This window comes from Schistocerca nitens, chromosome 3 (genome assembly GCF_023898315.1).
Source record: "Schistocerca nitens isolate TAMUIC-IGC-003100 chromosome 3, iqSchNite1.1, whole genome shotgun sequence".
Lineage (NCBI taxonomy): Eukaryota > Metazoa > Arthropoda > Insecta > Orthoptera > Acrididae > Schistocerca > Schistocerca nitens.
The window spans coordinates 887,145,929-887,160,291 of NC_064616.1; the positions used below are offsets into that span (position 1 = coordinate 887,145,929).

Here is a 14,363-nt window from a genome sequence, read left to right on the forward strand (position 1 = left end):
GAACGTCAAAGTTACATGCGCCGGAGGCTGCAAATATATGAACACAGATGAGAGAAAACATTATGACCACCTGCTTAATAGCTTGTTTGTCCGCCTTTGGAATGAAATACATCACTGATTTTGCGTATCAGGAATTGTTGGTAGATTTGTGGAGGTATGTGGCATTAGATGTCTACGCACAGGTCATGTAATTCGTGTGAATAAGGGGCCGCTGTTTTTCGTACACGTTAATGGCGCCCGATAGCGACCCTGATTGGCTGCGTAGGATTTACATCAAGCGAATTTGGCTGCCGACACATCAACATGAGCTCACTATAATGCTCGCCAAATCACTGCAGTACGGTTCTAGCTCCGAAATACGAATAATTATACCGCTGAAGGATGATATCGCCGCCGCCCGAGTGGCCGAGCGGTTCAAGGCGCTACAGTCTGGAACCGCGAGACCGCTACGGTCGCAGGTTCGAATCCTGCCTCGGGCATGGATGTGTGTGATGTCCTTAGGTTAGTTAGGTTTAAGTAGTTCTAAGTTCTAGGGGACTGATGACCTCCGATGTTAAGTCCCATAGTGCTCAGAGCCATTTGAACCATTTTGATGATATCGCCGTCCGGGAAGACGTCAAGCATGAAGGGATGCAGGTGGTTTGAGCTCTCAGCGTGTCCTCAATTACTACCACAGCTCCCACGCAAACGCAGGAGAATGTCTCCCATAACATAATACTGCTACCACCAGCCTGCGTCCGTGGCGCGCTGCACGTTTCGAGCTGCCGTTCACCTCGATGACGACGTTTGTAGAGCTGTGGAGACGATCATCGACCTAGTTTAGCAAAAATGTGGTTAACCTGAAGAGACGACACATTTCCATTGATCGATCTAATCCCGATGGTCCCGTGCCCACTGCGATCGCAACTGACAATGTCGTTGGGCCAACAAGTCAACGCGTTGGGGTGGTCTGTTGCGCAGCTCCATGTTCAACAATGTACGATGAGTGCTGTCCTCCGAAACACTTGTGCGTGCACCAGCACTGTGCTGTTTCGGCACAGATGCCGTAGCTCACCATCTATCCTACTTTTCATAGCAGACAAGCCTCCGAACCCCACGTTCTGTGAAGAGTCGTGAGCGTTCAACCATTCGGCGTCTAGTGGTAGTTTCACTCTCCTTCTACCTCTCACCGCAGATCTCACGACAGCAATACGTGAAGATTGGACCAGCTTCGCCGTTTTCGAAATACTCATTCACAAGCTTTGCGTAATAATAATCTGTCCTTTGTCAGAGTCTCTTATCTCAATGAATTTCCCCATTTTCAGCCCGTATCTTCGCTAGGGTGACCACCGTCCGTGTCTGCTCTGCTTACATACCTCAGTTACGCGTCACGTGCCGGCAACGCCACCAGATGGCATAACGTCGCGGCCGGGAGTGGTCATAATGTTCTGACTTATCGGTGTACATACAGGGCTGTTACAAACTTTCAAGGATGATGGAGAAGGGTAAATGTATCAGTTTGAGATAATGGTCCCTGGTTCGGAAACGAAAGAGTTGAAAGTTACAAGCGAAAATCATTGTGATGCATTTGACAGTAGAATACATGTACCGCCAGCGTTGTTGTTAAAAATTAAGGATATGCAACTGGTGGTAGTATGCACCAAAACAAGAAAAAATGTCTAGTAAACATGGGCTCTAAAATGCATACCTGAGGAGCTGTGAGCACCTGTTCTTCGCTAGTGTGAAACACGTCTCCTCTATTGAACAAGCGCTCATAGCTCTTAAGGAATGTATTTTAGAGCATGTGTCTACTAGACATTTTTTCTCGTTTTGGTCCATACTACTACCTCTGAAAGTTGCCTACCTTACAACAGTACCGGTGCATGTAGCCCGGTGGAGGTTCGAGTCCTCCCACGGGCATGGGTGTGTGTGTTTGTTCTAAGGATAATTTAGGTTAAGTAGTGTGTAAGCTTAGGGACTGATGGCCTTAGTAGTTAAGTCCCATAATATTTCACGCACACACACACACACACACACACACACACACACACACACACATGTAGCCCACTGTCGGAAATATCAGAACGATTTCTGAATGTAGCTTTCGACTCGTTCGTTTCCGGTTTAAAACCCTTACCTCAAATTGATACTTTTATCCTTCTCCATCATCCCTGAAAGTTTGTAACATCATCACGGTATCACCCTGTATGTGTATACATTTACAGGCACTGGCGCCTATAACTTTGACACTCAGGAGCGTCGTTGAATGACGTTTCTAGACATAGGTTCTTATTCAAAGCATTATGTACTCACTCCCTTCTACAAGTCCTGGAACTCTGTAACGGGAATTTCTAAACGCTCTGTATATAAACGGGTAGTATACTATCATTTCTCAACTTTATACACGCATTACAACGTTAGCAACAGTGACACATGGTCGTGCGGTAGCGTTCTCGCTTCCCACGCCGGGGTTCCCGGGTTCGATTCCGGGCGGGGTCAGGGATTTTCTCTGCCTCGTGATGACTGGGAGTTGTGTGATGTCCTTAGGTTAGTTAGGTTTAAGTAGTTCTAAGTTCTAGGGGACTGATGACCTTAGATTTTACGTCCCATAGTGCTCAGGGCCATTTGAACCATTTGACAGTGACACAGGATGACTTTTTGTTACTTTGTTTTTATTATTGACAACACAGTAAGAATGGTATCAACAAAAATTTGTTTTATCAACCACTCCTGGTTGTACATAAACAGAACTTCATAATTACAATTTTTTCTGATCTATACTATTTCCATATACCATACTTAGGAAATACACTGAAGAGCCAGAGAAACTGGTAAAGCTACCTAAGTAGTAGGGTAATGGCGTTTGTAGGGCAATTTTTTATATCAAATTGATATGTAAATTAATTAAACTGATCAATTAATCACCCTCGCTCCCTTCCACTCCCGACCACCCGCGCCACCGTCCGCACCGAGATGACATCACATGTTCATCTCAGCTGCACGTGTGTCCCAGCCCTCTCCTCTCCCTCCTCCCTCCCCACGCCCTTCCACCAACCTACCCTATTGGTGGGAATTTCGATTTTTGGTGGGAATTTCTTTGTCCAAGGGCTGTGCTGACCTCTGATCCAACCCCATCCCCCAACACCCCCCAGCCTTCCCCAGGAAATGGCGGGATATTAAAATTGGCAGTTCCCTTTCTGGGATTCAAACCCTGGTCCTCCTGCACAGAAAGCCCAATTACACCGCCTAGCACAATTAAACCTCCAGAGGCACTTGAAACTGACAGGAAATTAAAAATGGCTGTACCCATTCTGGGACTCAAACCCTGATTCTACTGGATGGAAAGCCCAAGTGCACCCGCAACACATGGAAACTGTCCAGATGTGGGAGAGGAAGGTTAGGTTAGTGTACTTTATTTATTTTGGTCAGGAAACTGACACCAAGATCGATCCTAATTACATAATTTATCACAAAGATCGGGCTTAATTTCACAATCACACGCATAGTGCTACACAAGGATGGCAAAAAATCGCAATACAACTCAAAAACTGAAGGTACCATACAACTAGTGTTACTTCGCAATACCACTCGAAACTAGCAACAGACACATTCAAACTGTACCCTACAGTTACAAGCTGGCGATAAAAAGGCTGGGTTATCCTTTTTGGTGGGAAAAACGCTCAACTAACGAAATGCTGGTGTAGGACAGAGAGGAGTTCAAAAAAAAAAAAAACCATCCTGTATCCCAGATAATCGAAGCCAATACACGCTACCACAACTGAAGGAAAAAAAATTGCATCACAGTTCTAATTACACTTCGAAATTGTCATGAAAAAACCAGCACTCGTAATGAACAGGTCATATTGCAGCACACGTACTGGGGAAAATTGTCGTCCTAAAAAGACTGCAGAGGAGGCGGTAGTTGAATGTGCATTCTCCTCGATAGGTGTCCACAAAAGCAAGGCCCCCCTCCTCCCTCCCTCCACCCCTCCCTCCCTCCTTCCACCTCTACCTACGGGGGGGACACGTGCTCCTTCAAACGGTCAGCTGCTCCGAAGACCGTCTTACAGAGTGGGCAGGCCGCTGTCCGCCCTTTGCTGTCACCCTCAGCGGCAGGTGGCCGAATTCAGCTTTCCACCATCTAGCCGCCGCCTTATGGCGGCGGTCCTAGACAACACAAAAGGGAAATTAAGTAGCATAACCTATCCCATCCGGAGGACGCCCCAGATGACTATTTCAAAAGTCGCACCCTTTGCTGTTTTTCTACCGACCCGCGTACGGCTGCAGACCCCAACGGGCCCATGCGATATGCGCAATGCCTTTGATATGGTGCCCTTTAACACAAAAGGGAAATTTACAGGCATAACCTCGCCCATCTGGAGAATGGCCCAGATCAGCACTCGGCTATCCACCATCTGGCCGCCGCTTTAAGGCGACGCTCCTATGCCAACACAGTAGCGTGTGTACTCAACTAAACAACAGGAGATAAAAGAATGGCCGCCTCAAGTGCAACTTGTTCATCTAAAATATAGCGACAGAGCCCCACACGCCGACCCCCTGGACAAAGAGCGGCTGTGTCCGGCGACCACCACAGCAGACGCCCCCCTCCCCCCACCCCAGTCACGCCTGCCTGTTGAACAAATTACACGACCTGAGAGCGTCTCCCGCTTTCAATGTCCGTAAATATACTCTCATGCACGTGTGTATTACAAACATATCAGACAATCTTTCACGCCATTGGCACATATGTCGGAAATAACACAGTTATTTTACGTTTGACAACAAGAAGCTATAATTCAAGAGAACGTAGCTGTTTCGTATATTATGACAGGGCCCCTTTTACCAATGCGATGCTATATCATACTAACGTTTACGAAACAAATGGTGAGAGCCTTTCTCGCCCTGTGTAGGTGGGAGATTGAAATTTCGTGAAAAGATATCGCCAAAACGAAGAAAAAGAAACGCTTGTCAAGAAACATTCCGCGATGCCTTAGTCACCTCTTCCACCCGCCAGACAGCACGTCTACATCTACATCTACATCTACATCCATACTCCGCAAGCCACCTGACGGTGTGTGGCGGAGGGTACCTTGAGTACCTCTATCGGTTCTCCCTTCTATTCCAGTCTCGTATTGTTCGTGGAAACAGAGATTGTCGGTATGCCTCTGTGTGGACTCTAACCTCTCTGATTTTATCCTCATGGTCCCTTCGCGAGATATACGTAGGAGGGAGCAATATACTACTTGACTCCACGGCGAAGGTATGTTCTCGAAACTTCAACAAAAGCCCGTACCGAGCTACTGAGCATCTCTCTTGCAGAGTATTCCACTGGAGTTTATCTATCATCTCCGTAACGCTTTCGCGATTACTAAATGATCCTGTAACAAAGCGCACTGCTCTCCGTTGGATCTTCTCTATCTCTTCTATCAACCCTATCTGGTACTGATCCCACACCGGTGAGCAGCACTCAAGCAGTGGGCGAACAAGTGTACTGTAACCTACTTCCTTTGTTTTCCGACTGCATTTCCTTATGATTTTAAATCACTCCTAATGCGTACTCCCAGATAATTTATGGAATTAACTGCTTCCAGTTGCTGACCTGCTATATTGTAACTAAATGATAAGGGATCTTTCTTTCTATGTATTCGCAGCACATTACACTTGTCTACATTTAGATTCAATTGAGATTCCCTGCACCATGCGTCAATTCGCTGCAGATCCTCCTGCATTTCAGTACAATTTTCCATTGTTACTAGCTCTCGATATACCACAGCATCATCCGCAAAAAGCCTCAGTGAACTTCCGATGTCATCCACAAGGTCATTTATGTATATTGTGAATAGCAACGGTCCTACGACACTCCCCTGCAGCACACCTGACATTACTCTTACTTCGGAAGAATTCTCTCCATTGAGAATGACACGCTGCGTTCTGTTATCTAGTAATTCTTCAATCCAATCACACAATTGGTCTGATAGTCCATATGCTCTTACTTTGTTCATTAAACGACTGTGGGGAACTGAATCGAACGCCTTGCTGAAGTCAAGAAACACGGCATCTACTTGGGAACCCGTGTCTATGGCCCTCTGAGTCTAGTGGACGAAGAGCGCGAGCTGGGTTTCACACGATCGTCTTTTTCGAAACCCATGCTGATTCCTACAGAGTAGATTTAGAGTCTCCAGAAAAGTCATTATACTCGAACATAATATGCGTTCCAAAATTCTACAACTGATAGACGTTAGAGACACAGGTCTATAGTTCTGCACATCTGTTCGACGTCTCTTCTTTCAAACGGGGATGGCGTGGGCCCTTTTCCAATCCCTTGGAACGCTACGCTCTTCTAGAGACCTACAGTACACCGCTGCAAGAAGGGGGGCAAGTTCCTTCGCGTACTCTCTGTAAAATCGAACTGGTATCCCATCAGGTCCAGCGGCGTTTCCTGTTTTGAGCGATTTTAATGGTTTCTCTATCTCTCTGTCGTCTATTTCGATATCTACCATTTTGTCATCTGTGCGACAATCTAGAGAAGGAACTACAATGCAGTCTTCCTCAGTGAAACAGCTTTGGCAAAAGACGTTTAGTATTTCGGCCTTTAGTCTGTCATCCTCTGTTTCGGTACCATTTTGGTCACAGAGTGTCTGAACATTTCGTTTTGATCCACCTACCGCATTGATATCAGTTTGATAGGCTAATTAATTAAATTTATCATGGGAGTCATTTTGCATGGCGAATAATTTTTTTTCAGCAGTCGGATTACACTCATGATTTAGGACAATTGGGAATCCATTGGGGGAACACGATGTTCCTTTCAAGGAACACTATTGAGAAATGACATTTGTAGCAGACCACAGAGGGATTCTATAGCCCACAACATACATTTCGCATAAGAACTGTGTTATTAAAGCACGATCATAATACCTATGTTACCGTCACCCTGCATAAAAAGCGTTATTGAGTCCCCAGGCATACACACGAGTCGCTGATAGTGTTATGCTTTCAGGTAGAAATGCTGTCTGCAATTTGGAATCAAGTCTATCCATTCTACCATGTATGCAAGTAGTAACTTGTAGAGACGTCTTTTAATGGTTACAGCCACTGGTGAATCATATTTGTGACTCTCTCATATCTCGAAATGAGTCACCCTTTTTTTTTCGAACCTATCTGCGAAGGATCTCATACACCAAGAACTCCATCACTATTTTTAGACAGACCCTCTGCATCTTGTAACTGCTCCTAAGTCTCTGCCCCAACCTCCGTTCAGTGTGATCGTCCTGGTCTAAGTCTGACCTGTATGGAAGTCGGAGAGCGATATATCTAAGACGTTCTGCATCCTGTGGGGAAACAGGACAAGCTAATGTGACAGGAGCACGTTTTGACCACTAGGTGCAAATCGGAACATGGTGTCATAGCTCCGCCAACCACGTACGGTGTGCAAGGCCCGCTCCAAGCGAAGCTAGTAGAAGAGATAGTACGAGCAGTTACGCTGGTGTTTCTTGTTGGAAAAAGTAGGAAGAATACACATCATAGATAGCATGGAGGAAGGACGAAGATTTTGCGACACATCTTCAAACTACATGCAGGTAGTCTAAAGGAGATCTGTGTCTCTCAGGGCGCATCCACGTCTGTCACCCAAACGTATGTGGCGATCCTATTAAATATACAGGTGGTTCGTGGAGCAGGTGGTTCGTGAACAAACTTGCATCCACAGACTGGTGTAAAGTTGTAGGATGACCATATCCCACAGACTGTCAATCACACGAGAGGCTTCCTGTACTGCTGCTCCATAAGCAGTTTAACACATTGTTTTTTTTCGGTTGTAACACACCCAATCAGTGTACACCACCATACACTTTGTTTTGTCTACCATGACTTAGAGACCAGTGTCAGCTGCTACTAAACCTACATTAACACGTTTCGATCCTCTGGCTCTCACGGAAAACTGAACATCGCATATAAACTGTACAGCTACCACACCACAGGCTGACAGGAATAAAACACAGACACGATGTCTATCATTGACAAAAATGTGAAAGACATCGCAACATCAACATATGGAAACTGGAAGAGTTTGAGGTATTGTAGAGCGCTTCCAACAACTATTCGAAGGTGATTACCTGTACAGTTAATCTCATCTTCCCATCGAAAGGGTCACGGGTGTCCCGGTCCTCCGTTTCGAAAAGCACTGTTCCTCCGTTTTCCAGTCATGTACATGATTACTGTTCCAGTGTTGACCATTGCTAAGAGGTGATGCTCACAACATGCGTGAGGTAGCGCAAATATAAGAGGTACTGTTGTCTTATTGGTGAAAAAAATAAAAAAAGACATTTGTAGGGTATCGCAGGATATGGAAATAGGATGAGTCTGTAGCAATGAGGAATGCTTCCAAACAACTGTATTAAGGTGATGAGCTCTACACTTAATCCCATGTTCTACAGTGACAAGTAGCAGATATCCAGTGTTCCTTGAAGGTTCCCTCCATCTTAACAGAGTGGCGTCAGTCAATCATTATGTGGTAATCAGCATCTGCTCTTCTTCATACTTTATGCATATGCTGCGTCGAAACCTCTTACAGGTTCTGAATTGCATATAGTGAGTCTTTTCGAAGTTTATTGTCAGTGAGTTGGCTTTAAACCATTTATTAATATCCATGAAAATGTCATTAGCAGAGCTTTCTAGAACTACACTCGACATACTATTTATTGCAATACTTGTGTCATCTGCAAACAAAACGAACTCTGCTTCTGGTAGTGTAACTGATGAGAGATCATTAATGTACACAAGAAAAAGCAATGGCCCTAAGATGGATCCTTGTGGGACACCACATGTAATTTCTTCCCATTCTGATGATGACTGATGACTTAATTCACTAGTCCCTTGCACTGACACCCTTTGTTTCCTGTTAGCGAGGTATGACTTGAACCATTTTGCAGCACTGCCTGTGACACCATAGAAAAAAATGGTTCAAATGGCTCTGAGCACTATGGGACTCAACTGCTGAGGTCATTAGTCCCCTAGAACTTAGAACTAGTTAAACCTAATTAACCTAAGGACATCACAAACATCCATGCCCGAGGCAGGATTCGAGCCTGCGACCGTAGCGGTCTTGCGGTTCCAGACTGCAGCGCCTTTAACCGCACGGCCACTTCGGCCGGCGACACCATAGAATTTTAATTTATTTAAAAGGATGTTGTGGTTCACACAATCGAATGCCTTTGACAAATCACACAAAATACCTGCTGCTTGTAACTTGTTATTTAATGAATTAAGTACATTTTCACTATAGGTGTAAATAGCCTTCTCGATATCAGAACCCTTCAGAAATCCAAACTGTGTTCTTGATAATATGTTATTTGTGGCCAGATGGTTGAGAATCTGCCTGTACATTACTTTTTCTAAAATTTTTGAGAATGCTGGCAAAAGTGAAATCGGTCTGTAGTTTGATGGTATCTCTTTATCCCCTTTCTTGAATAGAGGCTTAACATCTGCATATTTTAGCCAGTTAGGAAATGTCCCAGTTATAATTGACTGGTTACACAAGTAACTTAGAATGATACTAAACTCACAAGAACATGCCTTAATTAACTTTGTTGATATTTCATCGTAACCACTAGAATGCATGCACAATAGATGCTAGAAATCGGAAAGAAAGAGAATTCAGAGGACGCGAAATCAGAGAAGGACATAATATGCATTCCGTAGGAAATGAATACTCTTGTTTAACTTCTGATCTCTTCATAGCTTTGTTAATCGCCATCGCAAAGTCATTAAGACGTTGCGCCGTGCGCTGCGGAGCTCGCACATTACAACCGTCGCCTTCTGCCGTTCCGCGCGGCAGCCAGCCCCCTTGCATCAACTAGCAGCTTGCCACCCTGGCAGCATTCGAGACAGATGCCTTGCGCCTCGTGGGACACGCCTACCTGACGCCCCCCGACCAGCTGCAGGCCTTTTATCATGAAAGGTGTCACACCACGCGAGCTCTTAACTCTCAGGCGGCCTAACGACACAACCGCAACACGTGCGCCAGATGGCTACGTGTCCGGCGTTCTACTGGGTTAGCGTCTTCCCCAACAGCTCTGTCCTAAGGGAAAGTCAGACTCTCCATCTGTCTCAGATTGAACAAAGAGTGTTTTTCCAAAGCTGGCAGCTGCATCCAATTTTTCCATCCACTTGCCGGCAAAAACAGGATGTTTTCGGAAAGGGGCCTCTGCTTGTTTCCCAGAATTTTTTTTTTGTCTCCCACAGCAACTACCTGCACCAACAAGAAAAAGAACGCAAAGTTAGTGTCTTCCACCACAGCTCTTCCTAAGGAAAACGTCGACATATATTTCGAGGGTTTCAGCTGGCATTGGGCGTGTCAGACAATCCATCTGTCTCAGAATGAACAAAGCTAAGACAGTCAACGATTTTTTTCCTGATTTTACGCAGGGTGGGCATGTCTCTGCTGATCATTTGTGATCGGTGGTGGTACACTTCGCTAGACGTCACAAAATAATGAGATGTGACGGCAGTCGAACGTAAAAACTATACCACTTTTGCTCATAAAACTAAAAGAAAAAGGACTTTACCTATTTTTGTGGAAAGAGGACATTTATCATGGTCGAAAACGTGTTTTATTTTCTTTAATAGATCCTTGATTATAGACGCATTGACGTCAAATACAATTGTTCTCCATCACCGAACAGCAGGCTGGTGCACGCGAGAGGGTGAGGGGGCGCGTCTGCTGTGGTGGTCGCCAGACACAGCCGCTCTCTGTCCAGGGGGTCGGCGTGTGGAGGCTCTGTCGCTATATTTTAGATGAACAAGTTGTACTTGAGGCGGCCGTCCTTTTATCTCCTATTGTTTAGTTGACTATACATGCTACTGTGTTTTGATATAGGAGCGTCGCCTTAAGGCGGCGTCCAGATGGTGGAAAGCCAAGTGCTGGTCTGGACCGTTCTCCCGATGGATGGGGCTATGCCTGTAAATTTTGCTTTTGTGCTAATGGGCGCCACATCAAAGGCATGCCGCATATCGTGAGGACCCATCGGGGTCTGCAGCCGTACACGGGTCAGCAGAAAATCAGCAAAGGGTGCGACTTCTGAAATAGCTGTCTGGAGCGTCCTCTGGATGGGCTGGGTTATGCTACTTAATTTCCCTTTTGTGTTGTCTACGACCGCCGCCTTAAGGCGGCCAGATAACAGAAATCCAGGTGTGGCCAGCGACCACAGAGGGTGGCAGCAAAGGGCAAACAGCAGCCTGCCCGTGCCACGAGGCGGTCAGCAGAGCAGGTGGATGGGGGGAAGGAGAGGTGGAGGGAGGGAGGAAGGGGACCTCGATTTTCAGCAGTTTGTGGACGCCTATCTAGGAGAACGCACCTTCAACTACCGCTTTCTCTGCAGTCTCTTAGGACGACGATTTTTCCCCGTACATGTGCTTCGTTATGAACCATTCATTACGAGTGCTGCTTTATCATGACAATTTCAAAGTGTATTAGAAGTGTGACGCATTTTCTTTCTATCAGTTGTGGTAGCGTATATTTGCCTCGATTACCTGGGCTGCAGGATGGTTTCTGAGCAGACATCTGTAGCGAACTCTGACATCAAACAACGATAGGTCTGTATGCTTACAGGTAATACACTTTTTAAACTCCTCTCTGTCCTACACCAGCATCTCGTCAGTTGAACTTCTTTCCCACTAAAAAGAATAAAGATACTACCTTACACCCCAGCCTTTTCCCCGCCAGTTTGTAGGTGTAGGGTAGAGTTTGAATGTGCCTGTCGCTAGTTTCGAATGGTATTGCGAAATAACACCAGTTGTATGGTATCATCAGTTTTTGAGTTGTATTGCGATTTTATGCCATCCTTGTGCAGCACAATGCATATGGTTGTGTGATTAAGCCCGATCTTTGTGATCAATCATGTAATTAGGATCTATCTTTGCGTCAGTTTCCCGACAAAAATAAATAAAGTACACTAACCTAACCTTCCTCTCCCACATCTGGACAGTTTCCATGTGTTGGGGGTGCAGTAGAATCAGGGTTCGAGTCCCAGAAAGGGCACAGCCATTTTTAATTTCCTGTCAGTTCTAAGTGGCCCTGGTGGTTTAATTGTGTTAGGGGGTGCAAATGCGCTTTCAGCGCAGGAGGGCCAGGTTTCGAGTCCCGGACCAGGTTTCGAGTCCCGGAATGGGAACCACCAATTTTAATTTGCCGCCAATTCATGGGTGGGAGGTGGGGTGGGATGTCAGCACAGTTCTGGGACAAAGAAATTCCCACAAAATTCGAAATTCCCGCCGAAATTCGAAATTCTCTCCAAACTTCGAAATTCCCGCCAATAGGGTAGGTTGGGGGGAGGGAGGTGGGAGGCGTAGGGGACGAGGGGGCTGGGGCACACGCGCAGCTGAAAAATACACGTGAAGCCATCTGGGGTTGGGGGTGGGGGTGGTCGGAGGTGATTAATTGATGAATTCAATTATTTTGCACATCAATTTGATATCAAAATTGCGCTACTAACGCCTTTATCCTGCTACTTGCCTAATATAGTGTAGATTTCTCTTATTTTATTATGTTGATCATTTACTCCTATGTAGGTAGGCGTCTACAAAATATTTATAGACAGAGTAGATTAACTGCACCTCTGCTATGCACTTCCCTGTGGAGTATCGATGTAGATGTAGATGTGCCCCAATTTTATGAACTGTGACTTTTCCCGCCTAACGGAAAAGTAAACATCATACAATTACACGGTTTATAAGCCACTCTCGTCACAAAATCGTAGACCTCTTGTCGCACCAACGAATTTGCGATTCACTGACACTCAGCCCTTCCTGCCCTGGTTAAGGATCTGAAGTTCCTACTAACTACGGCCTCTCCGAGGACATGTCTTTAACGCGATACCGAGCACATCCGATTGTCGGAAATACGAGGATATTCAGAAAAGTGATACCTCTAGATTTTATAGGTGAAAACTCTTAAAGCTTTTTATGTAAAACAAACATTATCAACATTCTACGTCTTTATTCATGTCTACAGATTCATTTCTCAACATAGTGACCCTAGCGACGAACACATTCCCTCCAACGAGAGACCAAGTTTGTTGATACCTTCGCTTTAGAATGTTTGGCATTTTTAACAGAGCTACAACCTCACCTCTGCTCGCAGCGCTTCATCACTATCAAAGTGAAGTCCTCGAAGGAGCTCTTTAAGTTCTGGAAACATTGAAAACTGGATGGAGCCAAGTCGGGACTGTATGGAGGATGTTCCATAACAGTCAACCCAACGTGTCTGATCGTTGCAGATATCGCAGCGCTCGGGTGTGGTCTGGCATTGTCATGCTGAAGGAGAGAGTGCTCCATATCTGGACGAACTCTTCGAATTCGATACTCGATGGCAGCACGCACGCCCGCAGCTCGTGGTCGTGCGGTAGCGTTCTCGCTTCCCGCGCCCGGGTTCCCAGGTTCGATTCGCGGCGGGGTCAGGGATTTTCTCTGCCTCGTGATGACTGGGTGTTGTGTGACGTCCTTAGGTTAGTTAAGTTTAAGTAGTTCTAAGTTCTATGGGACTGATGACCATAGATGTTAAGTCCCATAGTTCTCAGAGCCATTTGAACCATCTTTGCAGCACGCACTTTCTCAAGCACGGACATAGTTACGTTGCACATCACCGTGTTGCACGTTACAATTCGGAACCCTCTAGCGGCAAAGGACTGTAAATATGTAGACATGAAAAATAAAATGTTCATAACATTTATTTTATTTAGAAAGCTTGAAGAGTTATCATGTACAAAATTCGAAGGCACTACTTTTCAGCATGCTCTGGTAAGAATGAGCTAAAAGGTAAACAAACGAATAACATAAATCTGTTTGAATCTTTTTTGGCTTTCAACAGAATGAAAAAAGTAGGGATCAAGAATACGATTGTGCCTTCCCAAAAGTTAAGAATAACCGTCCATCATTTTGAAGAGCTAAGAATTCCTTGAATATTAGTTAAGCTCTATTTTCAGAATCTTCAGTTTGCTTTGAAAACTGAGTAATTGTCATATACAACGGATACTAAAATCAATGCCTTTGTATTACACTCTCATTAGCAATATGTAACACTGTCATGAGGCTCTTATTGCTGTTTGGGATAAAAATATTTTAGTAGATCTAGAAGAAGAAGATGATGATAATGATTTTGGTTTGTGGGACGCTCAACGTCGTGGTTATCAGCTCCCGTACAAATTCCCAATCTTATCACTATCTAGTCTCGCCAGATTCCTGAATGATGATGAAATGATAAGGACAACACTAACACACACTCCCCGGACGGAGAAAACCCCAACACGGCTGGGAAACGAACCCAGGACCCCGTGATCCAGAGGCAGCAACGCTAACCACTAAACCACGAGCTGCGGACTAGGAGACCT

At 45.3% G+C, this 14,363-nt stretch overlaps 1 non-coding gene across 1 annotated transcript; it reads left to right on the forward strand.

The window, feature by feature from the left end:
* Positions 1-395: 395 nt before the first annotated feature.
* On the forward strand, positions 396-479 carry Trnap-ugg (transfer RNA proline (anticodon UGG)). The gene has a single exon. It is a non-coding gene; the product is annotated as a tRNA-Pro (tRNA).
* The last annotated feature ends 13,884 nt before the right edge of the window (positions 480-14,363 follow it).